The sequence below is a fragment of the Ciconia boyciana genome, chromosome 1 (genome assembly GCF_034638445.1).
Source record: "Ciconia boyciana chromosome 1, ASM3463844v1, whole genome shotgun sequence".
Lineage (NCBI taxonomy): Eukaryota > Metazoa > Chordata > Aves > Ciconiiformes > Ciconiidae > Ciconia > Ciconia boyciana.
In genome coordinates, this window is record NC_132934.1 from 50,325,320 (window position 1) to 50,332,815 (window position 7,496).

The 7,496-nt window shown below is 37.5% G+C and overlaps 1 long non-coding RNA gene across 3 annotated transcripts in view; it reads left to right on the plus strand.

Moving 5' to 3' along the window:
• The window catches only part of LOC140653260 (uncharacterized), a 40,120-nt gene continuing 32,624 nt past the window's right edge, over positions 1 to 7,496 (plus strand). For 2 of the 3 annotated variants that reach the window (XR_012043066.1, XR_012043067.1), the window contains exons 1-3: positions 1 to 476; positions 1,965 to 2,060; positions 4,564 to 4,657. This is a non-coding gene — a long non-coding RNA (uncharacterized lncRNA). The remainder of the gene's footprint in view (positions 477 to 1,964; positions 2,061 to 4,563; positions 4,658 to 7,496) is intronic. The other variant, XR_012043068.1, reaches the window with a different exon arrangement.

The following is a 7,496-nucleotide window of genomic DNA, read 5'->3' on the forward strand; positions in this document are numbered from 1 at the left end:
TAGGACCTCTGCAGTACTGTGGCAGATGAGTCATAAACCACAAGTCTCCAAACTGCAACTGAAAGCATTGGTCTGTTAAGCTGACAAAAGTAAGTGCCTCCATGTGTGAGATACAGAGATTGACACAAGTTCATACAGCCACTCCAGTGAAATGATTCAAGTGACCCGTCTTCACTCTTGAAGCCCCTAATGGTTTATCTCCGTTCAATCCATCACCTTCACCACTTCATCAGATGTGATGTTCTTCCATTGCAGTCAGTCTCCACTGCCCGGTTGCAAATTTTTCAAGCAAGCATTTTCCGTTTTCTCCTACTTGATCCACATCCTTGGGAAGAGCTTCCAGTAATCATACATAAATCTACATAGCTTCCCTTTCCCTTCCTCCTAAAAGCCTACTATCTCGTCTTTGAAGCAGTTGAAGCACTGGGAATGCTTAGCTTGCTGTGTGCTGAGGCCACTACATATCATATTAACAGGTATGGCTTCCTTATTTCTCTCCTATAAATCCATTTATATTTTTCCCTTGACTAGAAATGCCTTTTTGCTCAGTATATGCTGTGCCTAACGTCGCAGAGTCCTGGTCCTGGGCCGGGCTTTCATGCAACACGGAAACACAAAAACTATAAAGAAAAGTGTGAGTGTTCATGTGTGAGAGTGGGGAAGCACATTTCCCCACATTTCTTGAGTGTAGAGCAGTAAAATATGTCAATAGGGCTAAAGATAGTAATTTAAGTTTAGTTTAGTTTAGTTTTTCTCTGTCAGATAAAGAAACTGTCTGGAGTTCAAATTTGTTCCATTTGCCCAGTGTCTGTCAATGTCTTGCCAACAACAGAATACAGGATGAAAGATTTTATTTTTCCTCTTTCAGGTGTAACAAAATTGCTCTCCAACAAGTAAGAAACCAGAAATTTAACTCAGTTTCTTCCCGAGAAGGCAGCTCATTAACCTTCCTGACAGGAGAAAGCAGTCTGTTAAATGTTGCTCAGCAGCATGCCAGAGCTTCAAAGAGATACTACTTTCCTTCTTAGTGGGGCCTTATTCTTAAAGTATGCACTCATAAAAAATGAGGATTTAACACAATGAACTCCTGTGGTTTAAGAGTTAGTTGGAGCTAAAATTGTAAATAAATTCTATCTACTAGACTTTGCTATCAGTTAGATCAGTATGCTCACCAGTGAGAACATGTGTTTAAAGTTTCTCTATTTATCAGGCAAACAACGACCAGAGATACATTCTGTGCTGATGCTAGAAAACAATAATCTTACAATGGGCTTTCTTGCATCTATCAAGTTCAAAGGAGAAAAAAAAAAAAACAACCAAATTCACATCATGAACAAAAAACATAAACTCCAGGTTGACTAATGAATGGGTGCACAGAAACTCATCTGTTAACAATATCAGCTTACAAAATCAACTGTTTTAATGTATTTTAAGAATAAAAAAATACCTCCTTTATGTGAAAACATGTAGGAGGGATCACACACTAGCAGAGCTATTTAAATTAGAAAAACTTGTGCTTTAAGCAGAGAAGTTTTTGATCCTTGATTAAAAAAAAGATTATATTGGCCATAATATGACTTATTTTGTTATCAGACTACAGCTCAGCTGACACATTAAATCATCTCTCTTGTACTTATTAGACATGGAACAAAACCAGATCCAAGCCTTAGTCCAAACTTTGGGAAACTTAGTTTGAGATACAGACTTTGCAATTTCACCATTTCTAATTATTTGGTTTTCAGGTTTTGGTTTTCAGGTTTTGGCTTTAGTTTTTATTAACTGTAACAAGTAGTTCTGATTTCACCAAAGTCCCTGACCAAATCTATTAAGCCTGTCTTTGAGTAGTGATTAAGGACTGCTAAACTAATTCACTCTGTCTTCCCTTTCAGCCTTCTGCTTGATTTCATGTACTCTCACTGAATTTTTTCTTCACTTACTTTATTCTCTTCTTCTTTCTACCACAGGAAAAGATTTATGGATGTCTTACAGAGATATATTTACCTGTTTGGTCTAACCTTTGTACTGATATCCTGAAGCTTCCCTCTAGGCACTGAATTCAGGTATGAATCATTATGAACGATCTAAGGAGCCATCCTAACCCAGCCCTCCCTTTCTCCTCTTTTTTCCCCATCTGTCAGCTAACCAGGACAAATGGCACACAGAGAAGTCTACCAAATAATTCCATTTTTTTTTGTTTACTCTTTGCCAAATGTCAAGGCATAATGTTGGATCGTGCCTAGCATAGCAAGGCTGTCCAAGTCATTTACCATCCAAGAAGTAGAGAAGATTCTGAAGCAGGCCTGCCTGAATTTTCTCAAAGGATAAATGCACAAAGTGTCTGTGAACTACTCACACAGCCATGGGTTTGCCCATCATCTTTCTTTCTTTGGTCATACGTGTTCTGAATGCTGAACAAAATACCACAGATGTCCAAACGCGTGACTGCAATGGCACCTCCCTGAGACTGAAATGGCTCAAATGGCTTCTACAACTGGAACCGCCATGTAACTCCACCGATGGGGTTGTGGTCAGTAAGTCATCTGACTTTCAGGAGCACCATCCTATATTTCAGCCAATGTCCAACAGAGAAATTTACAGATCAAAATTCCATCTTACTAAGGAATACCATGAGATATTATGGTGAAGCTAGAAGAAAAGTTACTTTAATTATACCTTTCCTTTAGATCAGACCTTTTATTCTCTTTTCCAACAACATTTTCTAAGAACTATAGTTGGATTTGTAAGGGCATACATAGTTGTTATTTTCTTTGAAGTTTGGGTAAAAACTTTCAGCAGCTTTCCATCACTGTCTTTAGCCTTATATTGTCTTTCCTGAACAAAAAGTCAACTTAAATACTGGATGCTGCAGAACCTGATTCATTTCTCCCCTTTGGAAGAGTAAGTAGTGTGTTAGCGCCAAACAAAAGGTGATGAAAGGTCTGTCTCCAGATGGCATTGTAAAAGCTATAAGGTCTGCTTTGTCAAAGACAAGCTCAGTTTGCCAAATCCACCAGCTGCACATAATGAAGAAAGCATTGTTGTACAAGTTTTCTTGAACCCTTATCTTCCAAGGTGGGAAGGATATATTGATCCTTTCTTACTGTTTCAGTCTGTCTGTTTAGAATCCAACTGATGAGAGCACGTGTGCTATTTTTCATAAAAAGTATCAGAGGCACAACACTTCCTGGACCAGGGAAGCATCATGCACCTTCCTTCAGTGGTATTCTGCCAAACCACTCCTTCACATTCTACCCATTTTGGAGACTGGTAAATTCAGGACCCTTGGAGAGACACTGGACTACAGATAATGGCCAACCCTTTGAATGTGATCACACCACCTCTTGCTTGTGCAGGCTATAACCAATCTCAGTGTCTGTGACCCAACTTTTAGGGGGTTATTTTTAATGAACCACATAAGCATAAGCTAAAGAACGTGAAACTCCCATGTTAAGAGAGCCAAGAAGTTATCTGTTTCACTGGGCTATTTTCATAGACTCTGTCAGCTCAGATTGGGGTACATTTCTTCTCAACATCCTGATAAACTGGTTATCTCTGATCCAAGTTCTATTTTAAATGAAATATTCTTCTATATCTTGATGCTAATTGTTCAGCCTGTTCAGGTGGGGGATCTGGGTGGTCGAACAATAACCTGAACCTTTAGGACAGAAACTTCAGAAAATAAGCCAAACAAATGTATGAAGTAACAGTGATACTGATTTTTTGGTCTGGAAAATACATTTACAAGGTCTTTTTTCTTTTATTTCTTCTATGTGCTTCTGTTCAATGAGACTATCTCAGTCCACAATAGCTTCAGCTTCTCCTGGAATAATTACTGTGGAAACATTAATGCAAGTACAGTCATCTTTTAACAATACCTTCATAAATCTGCTTTGAGCAGCACACATTGTCCTACTGCTTAAAGGTAAAGCCATCCATTAAGCAACTGTTTCCACTGTGTCTTGGCTCATGTAGCAGGTCATAAAGAAAAGGAGAGAGGGAGCTTGTGCTGGTGTCTCATTGGATGGAAATCCCTCTGGTTTCTTTGCCAATGCCTTGATCCTGTCAGTTGCACTAGACCACAGGTACATAAAATGATAGCCAATGTCTGGAGCCATTTCCGCATTGCTAGATCCATCACTACATTCTTGGAAATATGAAGATGTCATTAAAATACATAAATATATATCAATGGAAAATTACCTATAAAATCCATCCAACTCTGACAAGAGAATTTGAAATCCTCTTTATATTAATGGTACATAATGAATTGAACATACCCAATACAGGCAGATGGAAAACTAATGAATAACAAGGTGTACGTATTTTTAAGGTGGCCTTGAAGTCTCTCCAAACTAAAAAGGAACTTCCCAGGAGTGAACTCTTTCTCATTTGTGAATAGCATACCCAGGCAATAAATCACGCACAAATTTCCAACTTGTGATGGTCAGAATTTTAAACATTTCTGACTTCAGCTGGTTTTGTTCATTTGTTTCTCTTCTAAGCTTGGGGACGACATTTCAATGATTATGAATTTGGACTTAATTTCTATCTTGTGTTCTACAGATTGACTTCCAAGAATTATACTACAGCTGCAGTGCAAAGGTATGACTCCTGTGTGAGACAGGTGCTCGTAAAACCTTTGAGCAAGAAAATCAAGGTCAGTGTTACTGATCCAGTAGGAAATTCTGTTTTGATGGTTTTCTTTCTCCTAATACTTTCCCATAATAAGTCTTTTTACAGAATACAAGCAAACAACAGTGAGTATAGAAACCAAGTACTCCGTAGAACACTTTTTACACACAGAAAATTATTATCTATGTATAAGTTTAAAATATTCCTAAAAAGAGTAATTATTTTGGCTGTCATAAACATCAAGTCTGCCACACCTCAAAAGGAGATTCACATTTTTAGCTGAGTGACTGATTCGCCTTTAACAGACTCTAAGAACCAGAAATGGAATTAAAAAATATATTGCCTGGATTCAAGTGTTCTTGTACTTCTCAGAATAACATTCTGTATTTACTTTTCAATTGGAGGCTCATGTCTTCTCTGATTGAAAGAATATAATCTCTTACTATGCCACATAATCTGCTTCAATTTCTCTGCACAAGGCACAGTCATCTTCTTTACATCATTCCAGGCCAAATGTAACCATTGCTTAGTGGTAAAACTACACAAATTAAACAAACCACAAGAAATGGATTGTGTTGTGGGGAGCACAGAACAGGGGAAAGGAAAGCAGGGGCGTAAGGAAATGCTATGTTTGCTGAAGTGAATCATCTAGAGGAAGGTTATGTCATGGATCTAATTTCACAAAGAACAGGGGATATAGCAGTCAAACCAAAGAATAACAACATTTGAGAGTTTCACGTAAAAGAGCAATTTATTAACTTTCTCCAAAGCCAATGGATTAATTTCACTGTGAAAATGATATGGATCAGCTCCGTGAATTGTTGGAAAGACTAAAGCACTACAAGATGGATATTTTGGAGGATACTTAATTGGTGACCCTCTCTTTGCTTCCTGACTCTGTTGCTCCCTTTCCAATGCCACAGAATATTAATTCCACTGAAATATTAATTTCTGCCCTTTTTCTTTCTTTTCTTAATGTTTTTCCTTTAACAAACTGTGTTGATTTTTCCATTCACTAACATCTCATTTCCATAGCACCTTGCAGCAATAACCCTTGGGAGTAGAAAAGACAAACAAAACCTTTGCTCAGATAGCATGCGGTCCATGATATTTCCTAGTGCATTGTATATGTAGGACCACGTGGCTGGTCACGCTGCATGGATGTTCCTTCCAGTTGCAGATGTCATATCTCTTCCATTACCCCAAGGCAGTGACAATTCAGGAAGATTCATGTTGATTCTTGAGTTCTACTTTTCCCCTGTCTCTCATTGCTGCTTAAAACCCCTAAGTTCCATGGCTTGAAAATCATTTACGTCCATTATGATTAAGAGTCATAGAACCAGCTTTCATTCCCTCGATGAGTAAATTTTCTCTAACCAAGAACGGAGGGTAAGGTTTAGTAATGATGGCTTAGTCCTTCTTCTCCAGAGAGCAAATCTGGGCTTCTTTTCTGCTAATCCCTATAGGGTATCTGCAGAAACAGACACATAGTCCATAGGTATGGGGATGGCTGGTAAAACAGACAATATGTAAGACCAATACAGAAATCAGATCTTTTCTTATTTTCTGAAAGTTTACCAATTAAACATGTTCAGGTATTCATATTAAATTTAGATTACTTGAAATTTCCAGCTACAAAACAGCACAGTTATAATGAAAGGGCTAATTAATCCAAATTATAAATATAATGCCCTTTCAGCTGTAAGAAAGTTAAGACATCTGTGTCTTTTGTGGTTTATAGGTGAAAGTCAGTTTTGAGGAAGAAGTTGTTTGCAGCCAAAAAGGCTGAATATCTTTTAACTGTAATCCACTGTATGAGGTTAGTAACTACAAGGCCTGTTTGCAAATACTTCTACTTGACTGAAACAGTTCCATTTCATTTTAAGGTCTGGCACCAATGCCTGTTTGGCTATCCATGGATGTTCCTACAGAAACTGATGTAGAACTAGCGGAGTTAAAGTGAATTTGTGCTGGGGCAGCTGCAAAATATAATGTAGTCCTTGATGCCTGTGATTTGGGATGAAATGCTGAAACAAAGCCACCTCGTAATTTCAGCCTTGAATGGTGATTTAAAGCTGGTAGTACCATCTAGTGGGCAAAGAAAGAATTGAAGAGTACAAATAAAAGCCAGAATCCTGAGAATCTAAGTATTATACTGAGATTTAGGAAATATAATGGCAATAGATACCACTTATAGGATTATACAATTTGTAAGATTTCACATTAATGTAACAAATATATTTAATGGAAGACATTTAGGAAAAATGCAAAAGGATTTAGTACAAATTTTTCATTACCAGTGACACACTTCGGCTAAATATGATTGTTCTATAGCTTCTTTCTCATTATTGTCAAGCCCTATGTTCTAGTCCTGTAATTCTGTTGGTTTTGGACTGTCCCATTAATCTGCATAGACTCGTTTAACTTTCCTTCTTCTCTTTCTTTTCCACCATCTACACCATAGTTCTTATTTCTTCATTCTTGTTTTAATGTCACTCAAGAGGAAGCACAGAAGATTTGAGTTTTCTTTTTGAATTTATACAGGATATTTTGTCTTTTTATCATCTTCTGGCTTAGCTATTTTAGATTGCCTCATGTCTGGGAGGTTTCACAGCTCCTGGCTATGTATAATATGTTAGTCTTAAGAACTACCAAATTCTTACAGTATGGGCTGCTCAGTATACTTGGTACTGTAAAATGGGACGGTAAAATGCTATTTCCAATTCTTCATCTCACTCTTTGTGTGACCTTGGGTAACCAAATTTATAGATTGTTCTACCCCTCCCCTGTCTCTGAAAATTGATGAATCTTTTTGTCTCTTCTCAGAAATCAGAATTAAGTTTTGATAAAAATTCTTCACAAGA